At 37.2% G+C, this 9,182-nt stretch overlaps 1 long non-coding RNA gene across 1 annotated transcript; it reads right to left on the bottom strand.

Moving 5' to 3' along the window:
- Nucleotides 1-2,308: 2,308 nt before the first annotated feature.
- Nucleotides 2,309-8,899, bottom strand: LOC148848480 (uncharacterized). Its single transcript, XR_016101460.1, has 2 exons — nt 8,769-8,899; nt 2,309-2,820 (listed from the first exon to the last, which is right to left on the bottom strand). It is a non-coding gene; the product is annotated as an uncharacterized LOC148848480 (long non-coding RNA).
- Nucleotides 8,900-9,182: the final 283 nt, after the last annotated feature.

The raw sequence follows: 9,182 nt of genomic DNA, 5'->3' as shown, positions 1-9,182 counted from the left end.
TGCATCTTCACCCTCCATTATTTTGAGCTGACAGAAGCAGCAAAATTATCAAAATACTTGACTTTGACCATTTGATTGGCAAATTGTCTTTTAAATTTGCCATTCCCTATTGCATTGGACTATAAAATTCATAATTTTTTTCTATAATTTCTATTATATATTTGAAAATTTTATCATTTGTATATTTTTTTTTTGCAATTCTGATTTTTGGGTTAAAATATATATTTTAAAAACATATCATTTTAAAACTTGGCTTTTTATAAGTGAAAGTATAAGTGAACATAGATTAGGGGGCTAAATATTAATGAACATAGATTAGGGGGCTAAATATTAATAAAATAAGAATGAGGGTCAAAGTATGAGTGAAACATATTTTAAGGCATTTGGGGGAGGGGATGCATGGTTCCCCTCCACCACCCCTGGCTCCGCATCTAGCTTTCTTCATTGGGTGATTACCAATTACTTAAGATATGTAGCTAAAGAGACACCTATGTCATGCTTGAATAGTGGATTACAACCCACCCTAACCTTCACCCATCCACTTTGATCCGCATATCCATCACACTTATATTTTTCTCAACAGTCACAATTTCAAACATTGTGACTGTTTAAAAAGTAGTTAACAATTGGTGACTGTTAACTTTGAATTGTGCCTCCTGATCACACCCAATCGAATCGTAACCATTGATTTCATCAACGGTGATCAACGGTCATCAACGCACCAAAACCAGAGCCGTCCATCGCGAGCCACGCGAAGTGCGAGCAAAGTGCACCTCTAAAGTGTGGGCAAAGTGCGCCTCTAAAGTGCGAGCCGTCCATCAACATCGACAGAATAAAATTTGCATGGGCTACCCACAGAGCATGCCCCACATCACATTCCAACCGTGCATTTGGGAGATCTTCCCAATGCACACTGAATTGTGCATGCGGGGCACGTGGTGCGGTGCAGTGGGGAATCGATCTGAACTCCATGGAATAAGCAAAAGATTAGGCATACTCTGTATTCTCAAAAAATATGCACATCTTAAATCCATTCTAACCAGAATGCAAAGCACATATCTAATCCTATTTCTAATCCAGACTAGCCTTAATTCTAAGTACTAATGCTTTTTACCATATCATTTCATATCAGGTTGTGGAAGAAATTTTTTCTATATGTAATTCTCAACACAAATTTCGTGTATTAATCCAAATACAAGAAAAATAAAGACAAATTTCAAATAAATCGATTTCTCACTTTTAAAGTAAATGGGATATAAATTCTTTATATTCGAAGCTCTCTTACAAAAGAGATAAAACATTTTATTCTCTCTTGATAAAGTACTTCTTGCAACTTGAATATTTGTATTTGAGTTGAAGCCGAGGGTTGGATAACGTGCTCTCATATTCCAAAGAGTGGTGGAAATTACTCCTTCAATTGGGCTTTGAAAACTTGATCAAAAGAATGATTCTACAAGAATTCTAAGAGTGTTGTAGCTTTGTTCTTCAAAAAGTAGTATATGTATTTTCTCCTTCTCCAAGAGCATTCTTACTTCACTCAGTTTCTCTTTATCTCCAAAAGTTCCTTCCCTCTTGATGGGAACCCCTATTATAGATTTCTTGATTTAACCTCTTCCTCCCCTTGATTGAGGAATTGATTAGTTCTTCTTACCCCTTTTAGAGAGTAAATGTTATAATTAGAGATAATAACTTATCATTCATTATTATCTCTTTAATCATTGACTATTTTCCATCTATGAGAAGATGTGCCTTAGTTGACTAGAGATTTGATTAGCTTTAGTTACATTTTATAAAAAAGGTCGACAATATGCCATTTATGGAGAGAATGGTTTTCAATCAATTATTCTTTCTTCAATCATTGACTAGATTTCCATTTTTAGGATTTGAGATGGGCTGCAATGGGATTCCATAAACTACCAAGACTTGTGATCACATTTGAATTCAAATTTGAATTCAAATTTGACTTTAAAGTGGATCCCACATGAGCCTTTCCATCATGCTAATGGATTTGTGGAAGCAAAGCCCAAATGTTAAAGCCCATGCACATATTTGAGTGTATGGGGCAGCATCCGAATAGAAGGACCCACACTAAGGCCCATGGGCAAATTTGAGTTTACGGGAAGTATGGCCCATTTAGAAGCCCATGAAAATTTTAATGTCTCCACTCTCCAATAATGTTTCAGTTATATACCCACCCTTTTACATTGCATGTTTAGTTTTTGACACCAAGTCATGGCCTTATATGAACCGGAAGGAATGGTATTGGAACATAGTTGTAATAACATAACACCCATGCAGGTAAAGTAGATAACAAAAACTAAAATCCATTTCCTTTCATTGTCCCCAAGAAAAATCTCTGTAAAGAACATGATACATCTTTACACAGTCTAACTTTTAATTTCTATGTTTATGCCCACATTAATAGAACATTTACCATAACCATTCACTTACTAGTAGCTCTAAAAACAACCAAAAAGAAACAGAGGATCTATTATTTCAATAAGTTCTCATGGTGAAGAACCTCCTGTCTGGCTAACCCCCAAGGTTACCTAATGCAACTGGTTAGGTCTTAATATCTGGTGACTGCACGTAGGAAATTGACATCAGCTTCAACCTATACTTTTCAGCTCCGTCACTATCATTCACTTCAACTGCATTGCTGCTATTCAAATTTTCAGAGGAGAGCTTCGAGACAATAATCTTATCTGGTATAGACTGAGAGATAGCAATAAGTGACTCTCGGGCCAGCCCCTGAGAAACCTCCTTGCCAGGTACTTCGTTATCCATAAAATGATTGTTCTTCCTCGTGCAAAATTTACACTACATGATTCCATTGGAAAATTATCGGACTGATGCAGAAACACTGACATATCCAGTTTCAATGGACAGCGAATGGTAATATATACTTAAGAGGATAACATATTTATAAGGTTGGCAAAATAAACTCAGTATCATGCCATTCTTTTGTGAAATATTTTGTTTTTGCTGTACAAGTTGAGAAAATCTTAAATACATGAGCCAAAATGTCATTTTCTCAACCAAGGCATGACTTCCAGAGTTACATTTTGCAGCCAATAGAGAGACTATTCATTCATATATGCATCAGTTAATCATAATATCATTTTCTTCTTGATAAATGGCATTGGTATTGTATTACTATATCACGCACTTGAAAAAAAGTATCCGTATATCACGTACATAAAGTTTTTTTATCAATAACAGAACAGAAGTCTATATTATTAATAGATAACAAGATTACATACAAAACTCCAGGAAGAGATAAAATGACTTAACTCTCCCCCAGAGACCCAAAAGGAAATTACAAGATTGCCCAAAACAATTGACCCCTTCCCACCCCCTGCTTTGCCAAGTTATCAGCAAAGGCATTTGCAGTTCTCTTACCATTACTCTTAACCAGTTTAACAATAGCCGTGAGTCTCCTTCAATAATCAACTTTTGAATGTTCAGCTCCTTTGCCTTCCTTAAACCTACCAATAAAGCAAACAATTCAGCTCTAAGAACGTCACCCATCCCAAATGGGACCAGAGTACAAATGTAACCACCTTCCCACTCTCATCTCTGTATACACCTCCAACACCTGAGGTTTCTGGGTTGCCTTCACTACTCCCATCAAACTTTAACTTTGTAAACCCTAGGGTTGGAGGTGACCACAAAGGACACACCAATGTCTGAGCCAGCACAAAGGATAATTGAATTCCAGCCATTTGTAAAATTAGCTACTGAAACTCCTGATGCAACACTCTAGCCCACTGGATTAAAGCCTGCTCTATTCAGATCATGCTCCTCACAAGTCACAAGTAGAACTTCTCCCTTGGAACACCCTTTAGTTCCTCTCTTTCCAAACCTTCCAACAGATTGCAAAAGGTAGCTGGTCCCATAAGATTTTACCTTTAGCTGAAAGAAGAGAGGAGCTCAACCATTGATTTTGTGTGTGTGTGTGTGTATGCGTGTGTGCGTGTATTAGGGGGGAGGGGGGGTACCCATGTTTTGAATTTGATCCCACCCAGCAGACCAAACTATGAAAATGGTTTTAGTAGGCACCTTTGCTTGCTAAATCCAGTTCCACTTAAATATGGAGAACTCACCTATTAATGCCCTGTAACAAGAGTTGGTGGAGAAAGACCCTGAATGCTCCAGATAAGGAATCTTGGAAGAACCTGCTTCTCACCGCATGTCTGTTGTTTTTGTTTAAAAGATGGAGAATCAGTTAATCATCTCCTGCTTCAATGTGAGGAAACCAGGAAAATTTGGTACTTCTTTCTTAATTTGTTTGATCATAGCTGGGTTTTCCAGAACATGTTGTGGAGATTTAGAAGAAGAAGAAAGAGTTGGTGGCAATCTATTGCTCATGCATTTTATGGAGTGTGGGAAGAGAGAAATAACCGTGTGTTTAACGACAGACTAGAAACAATTATCAAAAAAAAAAAAAACGACTAGAAACCAGGAGAAGCTTATTACCATTATCCCCACAGGTGCTTCTTTGGGCCACCAGTTCTGAGTATTTTAAAGGAATCTCTGTTTTTATTTTCCCATCACATCTCCTGATCTGCCCCTCATAGTTTGAGACTCATTGAGATGGAGAGATAACTCTGTATTTTGATGGAAGTGCCTTTGGCAATCCGAGTGAAGCAGGCATTAGAGGTGTTCTCAGGAGGAATGGCAACATTTATTGGGCTTTCAGTGGACCAATTGGGGTTGCAACTTCAACTAAGGCAGAAATTTTAGCTGCTCTCACTGGCATCTGGCTAGCAAGAGATTTGGGTTTCTTCAATCAAAGGAGATTCTACTAACACTTTTAAAGGGTTAGAATAACCTGACAGCGGCCCCTGGAACTTAGCCCATTACCTGGATGAAGCTAGAGATTTTCTATCTTCTATGAAATGTAAACTTGTGCTGGACTCCTAGGGAGCTAAATACTGTAGGTGATGGCCTAGCTAAGGCTGGAGTTAACAAGGATTATCTCTATAGTGACAGTCCAATTACTGTGTAGTTCTTAGAGAGTCCTTCGAGGTTCCTTGTTGTACATATTGTCATGTACTTCCTATCTTTTGAATGAATTCAGTTACTCTTTTTTCTCAAAAAAACGACCCTGAATGCTCCAAGGTCCAGACCCTTGTGTCCCTTGATTGGGTGTTTAACTGGACATCCTCCAACCTTCTCAACAGCTCACCTGCCATCCCTACCTCCCAATGATTCAGATTCTGCCTGAACTTTCGTGCCCACACCCATTGTGTGCCAACCCAATCAACAGCATCCTTGACAGAAATAATTCTGTTCTCAGCTATTTGATAAAGATTGGGAAACATTTTATGAGGCATAGTTGTCAAGGCGTCACCTAGGCGCCTCGCCCAAATGCCTTGACTTTTAGCAACTAGGCACCTACCTAGGCGCCTAGGCGACAAAAATGACAAGGCGGCACCTTGTATAATATCATTTATATTGCTGTATCTTATTAATGTATGTGTTAATACATTTTATTATATGTTATATATATCGATTATACTTTGTTTTAATGTGTTAATATCATTTACCTTTTCCAAAAAAAAATTATACTTTGCTTTAATGTTTTACCATGGAAATTTAAAAGATCAAAGGGTTTAGGGAAGAGAAAAAGAAAGAAAGAAAAGAAAGAAAAGAAAGAAGAAAGAAAGAATAGAATAATAAAGTTCTTTTTTCTATTCTCTCTCTAATTAAATAAAACAGAAATTCCACCCTTGTTTTTTTTTTCTATTTTGCTTTCCATCTTGAATATTTATCATATAAAGTTAATAACCTTCTTTAGCTGCTAATTAATATGAAATTGCTCTATTAAATACTTATTATAGTAGTATTATTTTTGAAAACAATGAAATTAATATATGTAAAAGATTTTTATCTTTTAGATGTGATGATTTGCCACATTTTTAGAGGAAATTTAATGTTCTTAATAAAGAGAATTGCTATTTTTTCAATTAACATACATGCTGAATGGTATATAAAACTAGGAAACTAGCCAAAAGTCTGTTTTTTATATTATAGAATTTTTTTTTGCCTATGCAACTAGGCGCCCCAGTGTCACCCAAAATCGCCTAGACGCCTTGAAAACTATGTTAGGAGGGTGGAACATCATTGCTGGTTTTAATAATAGGACACCACGAAGAGAGGTAGAATGGACTCCACCAGATGTTGGAAGGTGTAAATTAAACTTTGATGAATGTTTTCTTGGAAACGCTGGGAACTCAGGATTGGGAGTAGTAGTTACAGATTCAGTTGGCAATATAATTTTTAGCTTTTCAGGGCCAGATGGGTTTGGAAATTCTCTAAGGGAAGAGCTGTTGGCTTTAATATAAGGCCTTAAACCATTAATTGAGCAAGGATTGTCAAACTTAGTAGTTGAGGGGACTGTCAAACAGTTATTTTGTGGATGCAATCTCAGGAATTAATTCCTTGGCAATTTAGAGAGTTGGTGAGATTGGCTCACTCATTGGGTACCAACTTGAACATCTCATTCATTTGGGCACCCAGGAGTGCAAACAAGCTAGCTGACTCCCTTGTGAGGTTGGGGGTAGGTAAAGATAGTTTGGAATGGGGTTGCCGAGGTCCAGGCTTTAATCTGTAAGAGGAATTTCTTTTTCTGTTTTTGGCCTTTTTGGCCTCTTTTGGTTCATTCTTAGGCTGTTCTATTTTAGTCCACCTGCCCTGTTACGAGAAGTGTGGTTTTTGCTCTTTAATGAATTATTTCTTGCTGCTTATCAAAAAATTAAAAAAAAAATAAAGGTTGGGGGAAACATAATGCATGGACTCCTATCCCAGGTTTCAGCCTTGTCTTCTTGGAAAAATCCTGTTTTAGCTTCATGATTTCTTTCCACAAGCTTGATCCATAAGACTGAGATGGCATACGGGATTCCCATCCCATAGGCCATAGGAGAAGAACAGAATATGGAACACATGTAGAGCTTTTGGGCTCCAACCAATTTGCAGCATTGAAGATTCCTAGGTCACTTAGACTTCTTTATCCCACCTATTTAACCCCTGTCCACATAGAGCCCAAATAGATGTAACCTACCCCCACCCACTCTAACCCAACCTACACTCACCCATTGGGAAACATTATGGGAGAGAGAATATGTGCCTTTAGAGGGACGCCAATGGGCACCTATCGCCCAACCCATTCTCCACCCAGTTTACCAAATGAGTTGTTAACTCATATACAACCTTCTAAGTAAATGTGTGGGTTCAGTGGGTTACATGGGTTGAGTCAGAAATTAGCATTTCTAGTTAGTAGTGCATGTTCTGTTGCTCTATTCTGCTCTAAGGCCATACCTTCTGTTAAAGAAAATTGTCAAGGCTTGTTTTTCATTATTTTTTAAGACTTGTAAGGTCGGGCTAACCTCTGGTTTTTGTAGCTCTTTGTGTAACTAATCTTATGCTTCAGTGCCATTGAACTGCATCCTTGAATCCATTTTTAAACCTAGTATTTTGTCCAGTTTTCACATAATCATTTTGTTTTGCTGATTTTGGAGAATATAGTATCCCTGCGTGTCATAGATTTGCACTGTAATTGGCTTATTGACAGCACACCAGTCACCACCATACCCTCACCCCCACCCACCCACCAAAAAGAAAAAAAAAAAAACAGTAGTCTACTGTGTAAGGGGATCCTCTTTCATCACCTTAGTATATGTGCGTGAATGTGGGTTCTATAAGTGGAATGCCATGGCTAGCTTGCTTTTTTTTATCCAAATTTAGGAAACCCATCTTTTCACAAGTACTTCAGCATTAAGAATTTGCCTAAGGATTTAAGTTTTGTTCTCAGAGTGCATTTTGACCTGCTCTAAAACCAAAAGAAGAAAAAATGAAATTTCAGAAATCCCTACACAAGTAAAGAAAAAAGGTATTATCCTAGTTTTTTTTGCAATATTTTCTTTCTTATCCTGTTTTAATTTCTATTTCTTTTAAATACTCAAGCAGAAAGGTTCCCTTGAAGGGGCTATAATTAAAATTTTTTATTGTCTTCCGGATACCCCCTGCCCGTTTAGCCACTTTCCATGTAAAAATTCAGCCGACTGGAATAATAACAGAAATTCAGACACGCCATTCATAAGTGGTAACCAATCAGGTGGCATTTATCAAAATTCACATGGGTGGGTGGGGATTGATTGGTCAAAGCTCTCTCGGTATCATGTCTTTCCAGCAGAACAGATTTTCTCTTAATCTATATATTCATCTGTTTTTCTTTGAAGTTTGAACACCAAGGGTAGGGAAGTAAATCTATTCTAGTTGAAAATGGTTATAGCAGTTATGCAAGGACCATGGAACTGGAATCGAATCACCGCCAGACCAGTTTGTATCTTCCGCTTGAAAAATCAAAGAGTCATTTCATACCAGTTAAATATCCCCGATGCCGGCAGAATCTTATAGCATGTATTTAGTCATGTGGAGAAAACAAGTTTTTTATTCGTGAATACTTAGCAGTTTTATAGTTCAAGTAACAATTTATGGATCTTCCATTTCTAACAGGCAAAAAACTGCAATTTTTCAACTGATGTCTGATTTGAATCATTCTAAGTTTTCTCGAGTATCAAGGATTTCGACACCAAAACCTCCAGTAAAACCCTAACGGGTCAAACACCTCCTACGATTCAAATCATCGAAAACCCTAGGTCAAACAAGATCGATCAAACACACAAATATCTGAAACATCGACAAATTAAAACAAAAGGAATTTCCTGAACAAAAACAAATAAATGGAGGAAAAACCCAAGTACCTGTTGATATTCGTACCTTGAAGGCTTGAAATGAAAAGTAGGGCTCGCGAGGACTGTTCGGTGGATGATTGCTCCACTACTAAATCTGGCAAAAAATTGACCCAACCCGCGAATCAGATCTAACCCAACCCGATAAAACAGGGTTAGGGTCTCATATTTAACTATCTGTATTTGAGAATGACCCGACCCGGAAAAAAAACTAGATTGGGTTGGGTTGGGTTGGGTCATGGGTCAACCTGGTGATCCGATTATTAGGTCTAATTGAGATTATTTATGCATCTTAAAAAGTTTTCGTTCTTTAATTTTTACTATTTAATCTTTATTCTTTGTTGTTTATTCTTTTGAATTGCTAAAAATCAAGTTTTTTATTTTATTTTATATTTGGAATTTTAAGGTTAATTCCTTTAATTTTAT

This window comes from Nelumbo lutea, chromosome 6 (assembly GCF_056320005.1).
Source record: "Nelumbo lutea isolate HS-2025 chromosome 6, American lotus-T2T, whole genome shotgun sequence".
Lineage (NCBI taxonomy): Eukaryota > Viridiplantae > Streptophyta > Magnoliopsida > Proteales > Nelumbonaceae > Nelumbo > Nelumbo lutea.
The sequence above is the reverse complement of the archived record's forward strand: the minus strand, read 5'-3'. Positions and strand labels throughout refer to the sequence as shown.